Genomic DNA, 7,972 nt, shown 5'->3' with positions numbered 1-7,972 from the left:
TTTTTGTGATTCGGGTGAAAGTTTATAGAGCAAATTCACTTTCCATACAGCAGTTCACATACACTGTCTCATAACAATGCCTACAATTTACCCCAATGCAACAGCTCCCTACCCACTTCTTCCCGATAGTTACCTCTTCCTTGTGTCCATCCCTCCATGCACTCCTGCTCCCTGAGCTGTCTCCCTGTACATACGTAGCTCTTCTTTCTCCTATGATTGTTCTCTCCAAGGAGTGTATTTACCTCAGGTAAATGTTCAACTCATATGCCTGTCTTTTGTTTGGCTGGAAGCCACAGGTGCCCCCACATTTTCTTAAGTGCATTATACCAATGTATTTTTTTAACATGTCATCAATTTCAATTTTTTTTCTCTATCCAATGGACTAAATCTGGTAGCGTAGTGCCTAAGGCACTTGACTGCTAACCAGAAAGCTGGCGGTTCAAACCCACCAGGCACACTCCTCAGAAGGAAGGTGGGGCAATCTACTTCCGTAGTGATTCTGTCTCAGAAACCCAAGGAGGGGTCACTATGAGTCGGATCTGACTCGATGGCAAATAACAACAACAGCAATGGACCAAATACTACCAGGATAAAACTGATCTCATGGGAATTTTATTTAAGGTAGTTATTTTCCTAAACCAAGTGCAACCAATGGTGAACTGAACAGGCTTGTGATGGAAATCGGATGCCACGTTGAAATCAGAGAGTACGAATGCACAAACAGCTATTAATTGGTAAGTAAAAAATAATTCTAGGCCTAAAACTATAAGAACAAGAGGTTTTTTATATTGGATTGCTTTCATAAATCTTAAACTGAAAGATAATTTCAGATATCAATGTCTTTGAAATCAACAAATCAATGTCACCAGAAAAAAATCTGTGTTTTCACCTTAAAATAGGCCATTTTAATTTATTATCATCATCATCTGACTCTCAGAACCACTCAAAGTCTGATCCCTCACCACTATATCATTACTGTAATATCTCAGAGTTGCCTGCAAATTCCCTTCTGTGACTTCTGAACTGATGTTATCATCAACGCTGCCCTCTGCGTTTTCATCTTTGTCACTGGTTTTCTGCTGGCATGCAATGCCAGCCTTTCTGAAGCCACTGTGGATGGTTTCTAGGGTTATTTTTCTGCAAGCAGAAACCACCCACTTGCAGGCTTCTGTAAACACCGTCCATTTCAGACATCCCGATGGTGTGAATTCATGAACTACAGACTGTGTCATTCATCCCACTCTCTTCTCACAAAAGTCAACTCAGCTTGCAGGTAAGGTATGATTGATATACGGGGACTAGTTAATATAATTTAGAACATTTTTTTCTTTGCAAATAGCTATGGTGTCAAAAATTAGCAAAGATTCTTGAAAAAGAATCCTCCTGCCTGCTCCTCTAACATTTATCCACCCATACTTTCCTAACAAAACAGTCTTCTAAACCACAATGGTTGCAAGTTTTTTGCAGGGCATGGTAACTCTCTTGAAAATTACCATCAGTTTGAATTCTAACCCAGACATAGTGCAACCAAGGACTACAGTGAAGTAAGCCCTCTCATGCCCAATGGTTGTAATGGCTATAGTTTTCACACCTGAAGCAGCTGCAGTTCTGGTGGCCAGGATGTGGAAATATATCAGAACCTCGTCCATATTAATTACGTCCATTGCAAAGATACCAAAGATTTCTTTGGCAATGTATCTGTGGAGGTTGAGCATCTTTTGCTGCCAGTCATCTGGAAATTGCTGGCCTATAGTGGTTCTCATTCTCACGGAAAGGCCATTTCTTTTCATGAATTTAAAAATCCAGGTGAAACCTGACTTGAAATTTGAGATTCCTCTTTCATTTGCCAGAAACTTCACTTTGATCTGAATTGCAGCGGTGGAGACAGCTTGATTTGTTTCCTTTGAGAAATAATCTATCAATTCAAGTCGCTCTCCAACTCAGGTTATCCCACTTTGGACCCACAATGTGCATGTTTTCACAGATCCATTTTGCCTAACACCCTTCTTTCTCCTTTCTCCATTCATAAGTGGACAACTCTCCAACCTCAAACTCTCTTGCTGCCACCCTGTTGCTTGTTTCTGCTGCCTTTGCAAACAGTATGAGATTGAATTTGGTGTGTGGGACTTGCATTTAATTCCTGACATGATCCTAAAAGATTCTAAGATTTAGATTCATAAACTGAAAAAAATGCACACAGTAATTAGCTGGTTCTACCACACCCGCCCCCCAAAAGAAAACCCACTGCCATCAAGTCGACTCTGACTCATAGCAACCCCTACTGGGTTTCCAAGGCTGTAACCTTTACGGAAGTAGACTGCCTCATCTTCCTCGCACAGGGCAACTGGTGGGTTTTAAACTGTGACCTTCTGGCTATCAGCTAAATGTCTTACCCACTGCACCACCAGCGCCCTTAGTTCAAGTAAAAAGATAGCAAAATTCAAATGTGAGGTGTTTAAGAAGGGTCTTTTTATATGCTCAAAACCGTATGACTAAGGTGATTCGTTATCATTGATCAATAATAGTGGTGCTAATAAGACATAATTGAGATTATGAAATAAGTAGATCGAACATTGCTTAATGGTTTCACTTAAGATGATCTGAAAAGGTTTCTACATTCAACTATTGAGCCAAAAGCAATCATGTAGCAGTTTTGCTTTGTTTGTTGTTGTTAGGTGCTGTCAAGTCCATTCTGACTCATAGGGACCCTACATACAACACAACAAAACACTGCCTGGTCAAGCACCATCCTTACAATCTTTGCTATACTTGAACCCCGCATTGCAACTACTCTGTCAATCCATCTCACTGAGGGTCTTCCCCTTTTTCTCTGACCCCACACTTTACCAAGCATGATTATCATTCTCCAGGACTGCTCCCTTCTGACAACATGGCCAAAGTAGGTGAGATAAAATCTGGCCATTCTCCTTTCTAAGAAGCATTCTGGCTGCACCTTTTCCAGGATAGATTTGTTCTTTCTTCTGGCAGTCCATACTATTTTCAGTATTCTTTGCCAACACCACAATACCAAGGCATCAACTCTTCTTCAGTCTTCCTTATTCACTACTGAGCTTTCACATGAATATCAGGCTACTGAAAATACCATGGCTTGAGTTAGGTGCACCTTAGTCTTCAAAGTGACATCTTTGCTCTTCAACACTTTAAAGAGGTCTTTTGCAGCAGATCTGCCCAGTGCAATACAATATCTGATTTCTTGACTGCTGATCCCATGAGTGTTTATTGTGGATCTAAGTAAAATGAAATCCCTGACAACTACACTCTTTTCTCCATTTATTAGCGATACTGTTTCTTGATCCAGTTGTGAGGATTTTTGTTTCCTTTATGTTGAGGTGTAATCCATACTGTAGACTATAGTATGCGATCTTTATCAGTAAGTGCTTCAAGTCATCTTCACTTTCAGCAAGCAAGGTGGTGGCATCTTCATATTGCAGGTTATTAATGATTCTTCCTCCAGTCCTGATACCACTTCATATAATCCAGCTTTCTTGGATTATCTGCTCAGCACACAGACTGAATAAGTATGGCGAAAGGATACAATCCTGACGTACAACTTTCCCGATTTTAAACCAGGCAGTATACACCCTTGTTCCTAAACTCGTATTTTGTACATTCCATGTTCTTATTATTAATGAAAATCTGCTGCTGTTCCTTTCCATTTTGTGTCATGCCCCATCAGCAAATGAACGTCCCTGAAAGCTTTTCTCCATCTCCAGCACTATATCAGACAATGCTTCACTGTTTTCAGTGGCCAATTTTTCCAGATATGGATGGCCCTGTTCTTCTTCCCAGTCTGTCTTAGTCTGGAAGCTCCACTGAAACCTGTCACCATGGGTGACCCTGCTGGTATTTGAAATACTGGTGGCATAGCCACCAGACTCACAGCAACATGTAAGCCACCACAGTACAACAAAACCGACAGACAAGTGATGGTTGCCTTGTTTACTCCTCCAATTAAAAGCTAGAGTCAGAAAATGACTGTGATAATTATGTCAATGCAGCCTGAATGGAAATTCCTTTTGATAGCTACTGAATGCTATTTATGCCATTGCAGGCTTCACTCTTTTTACACTTTCAATTGGTTGCACCTGATTTATGGACAGGCTTCAGCAGGTTCAAGGTTCTGACTGATGACTCTTAAGTGATGGGCATGTAATTATCAATTTAACACAAACAAACACATAGTTTCAATTGTTTATCTTCTAATTACTGGGCTACCAAATTCAATCCATTACTTCTTGACCATGGCTTAGATCTTTCTTATACAAATATGATCAAAAGTTAACATTTTCAGACTGTTGAATGAGGCCAAAATTCACTTCTGGAAATGTCAGGAGACATGCACACAGTGTATGCATGGGCACACTATGCCATTATGTTTTTTCCTATGTAATTACATCATTTCTGCTATTTACAGGGACATGGTATTTGTGAAAAAATATGGAGGTATACTGATGAAGCATTTTACAATCCCTTGAGAATATACCATAAGATACTCATATTTAGAAATGATTAAGGAAAGTGGAGCAAAGATGTGGTAGTTCAGTTTGTGTGTCAACTTGGCTGGACCTGGTTGAGTGTCTGGGTAGCTGGATGTAGTATTCCCCATGATGAGACTGGTGTCCACTTCATGGTGGACTCTACTGGGAACAGCTGAGTAGCTGCCTTTGGGATGTGGCCTGCTTCCTATATATAAGGAATACCCTTGAGGAAGGGTCTCTAGCTTATGGCACGCTTGAACCCTGCATGTAGCCATATCATTGTTCAGCAGCCTGCCATGCTCTGCCAACCTGGGAACTTAAGATGGATTTGAATTAATGGCCTGCTGTGTGGTTTGGTAACATTGGGACTGTGCCTTTTTACTTGTTAACTTTGGGCTTGTCAACCTTAGCAGCCAGTGGCTGTCTGAAGAAAAAGCTCTAGCTTCAGTGGACCAGGAGCTGGAGGCAGAGCTGAAGCCCAAGGTTGAGGAGCTGTCACCCAGCCCCTAGAGCCTGGCACTTTGAACTCGGACTTAAAGCCTCCAAATTGTAAGAATAAACTCTCCTGTTGATAAGGCCATCCCATTTGTGGTATATTCTTGCCAGAGTGGCACTAGGTAACCAGAACAAAAGAGAATAAAAGTGAGGGTGAGAAACAGGAATAGCCTGAGCATTCTTACAGCACTTCATATTGCTGAAGACACTGTTAGAATAAGAATGCTTTCACTAGAGAAATAATCAATACACTAACTTTCCCAACTGTCTTTCATGTAATACCTGCTTTATTCATTGTTATTTTTAAAGACTTAAGGGTAAGTTAGAATTAAATAACAAGATAACATTAAACAATCAGCCCACTGCCTGACATGTAGCAAGTACTCAACAAATGGTCATTATTTTTTAAAAGTTCATAATCTAATGAACTAAGTAATAAGCTAATACCTAATACCTTAATAACTTTCTTGAGTTGCCTTGTGTTTATCATAGCTTTAAAATAATAATTCCTTAATCTTTTTACTTAAAAGAATGTTAAAATTTTTCCACTAACTGAACTATAAATTCAACACAATTCCTATTAAAATTCTAGCAGGCTTGTGTGTGTGTGTGTAAATGGACAAGCTGATCCCAAATTTTATATTTAAATATAAAGGACCCAAAACCAAACCAAAACTGAGTCGATATCCAGTCACAGTGACCCTATAGGACAGAGCAGAACTGCTCCATAGGGTTTCCTGGCTGTAGATCTTTATGGAAGCAGACTGCTTCATCTTTCTCCTATGGAGTGGCTGGTGGGTTCAAATAGCCGACCTTTTGGTTAGCAGCCATATGCTTTAACCACTATGCCACAAGGGCTCCCTGTAAAGGACCCAGAATAACCAAAACAATGCGGAAGAAAAAGAAAAGCTGAATGATGCACACTTTGATTTAAAAAAAAAAAATATAGATCGATATATATATAGTATTTATATATATAAATATTTTAAATATACATATAACAAAAAAAAAAAACTATTGCCAATGAGTTGATTCTAACTCATAGTGAGTGACCCTGTAAGACAGAGCAGATCTGTCCCATAGGGTTTTTCCAAGGCTGTAATCTTTACAGAAACAGATCACCACATCTTTCTCCTGTGATGCCTCTGGTAGGTTAAAACAGCCAACCTTTCAGTTAGTAGTCAACCACTTTACCACTGTGCCATCAGGGCTCCTTATTTAATATATAGATATAGCTATACACATACATGTTACAAAGCTACAATAATCAGGACAGTATGATATTGGCAGAAGGACAGCCATATAATTCAACTGTACACAGCTGAGAATACAGAAATAAACGATTACATTTATGGTCAGTTGATTTCTAAGTCAATACAATGAGGAAAGAATAGTCTTTTCAACAAATCTTGCTGGGACAAATGGATATCCAAATACAAAAAGATTAACTTAAACCCTGATCTCACATCATGCACAAAAATTAACTCAAAATGAATTACAGACCTAAACATAAAAGCTAAAACTATAAAACTTCTACAAGAAAACATTGGAGAAAATCTTCATGACTGTACTTAGGCAAAAAGTAATTATATATGACATCAAAAACACAATCCACAAAAGAAAAAAATTCATAAATTAGATTTAATAAAAATTAAAGACTTGCACATTTCAAATGACACCACTGAGAAAACGAAGATAGGTTACAGATTAGGAGAAAATGTTTGCAATTCATATAACTGATAAAGGTCTTGCATCCACAACATATAGAGAACTTTTACAAGTCAACAATAAGACGTATAACCCACTAGCCAAGAGATTCTGAATAAACATTCCACCAAAGAAGATATAGGAATGGCTACTACACACATGCTCAACAATGAGTGCAAATTAAAACCATGGTGATGTATTACTTCACACTCACTAAATGGCAATAGAGATATGTGTCACTTTTACAAAAAGTGAGTGACAAACACAGTAACACTAAGGAAAAGGAAGACACAGAGAGGTGAACAAGAGGTACAGCCAACAAAGATAAACACTTTTAATATAAATACTGTATTATTAGTACTAACAAACATTAACCTATAGGTGGATACATATGCAGACAGGCTAAATGATCAGGTATATCTAGGCAAAAAGGAATATACCCATGACTGCAGATAAGCTGGGCAGATGATATTTCTACATGCATTTGTATGTGGTATAAGAATGTCCATGGTGGTGCTGTTATGTGCCGTTGAGTCAGACCTGATTCACAGCGACCCCTCCTTGGGTTTCCAAGGCAGTATCACGATGGAAGCAGGTTGCCCAACCTTCCTTCCGAGGAGTCGCTAGTGGGTTTGCACTTCTGGTTAACAGTCCAATGCCTTAGGCACTACGCCACCAGAGAATGTCCATATATTGGATGAAAGGCCTGGCAATCTACTTCCAAAAAATCAGCCATTTAAAATCCTATGAAGCAATTCTACTTACATGGGGTTGCCATGAATCAGAATTGACTTGACAGCAATTGGTTAACTTCCTCTAGCCCTCCCTGACTTGGCTTTAGCATAAACCCCCAAGAGGGCTTTGGAGCGATTTCCATAGTGAAAGGACTTGATGTATGGTATTCAGTGTATATTACTTTGTATATAAAATGCTTTGTGACCCAAACAAACAAACAAAAAAGGATGTATGCATATATATATATATATATATATATGTATATTTAAAGAAACATCACGATAAATGGAGAAAAGATTGAAGTTGTCAAGGATTTCATATTACTAACAGGGCTAAGTTATGTTAACTTCTTAGCCACAGCCAAACACCCTAAGGGAGTGAGTCACTGGGCCCACAGGCTCAGGACCATGGTCCCGCAGTAGGTGTATCACCTCAACTGGCCTAACATACTACACAAAAACATTGTTCTGCATCTTACTTTTGTTAAGTAGTGACTGGGGTCTTAAAAGCTTACCAATACAACATCCAAAAATCAG

The sequence above is a fragment of the Orycteropus afer genome, unplaced genomic scaffold (genome assembly GCF_000298275.1).
Source record: "Orycteropus afer afer isolate SDZICR_OR568_19922 unplaced genomic scaffold, OryAfe1.0 scaffold00068, whole genome shotgun sequence".
NCBI lineage: Eukaryota > Metazoa > Chordata > Mammalia > Tubulidentata > Orycteropodidae > Orycteropus > Orycteropus afer.
Note: the sequence above shows the minus strand (reverse complement) of the source record.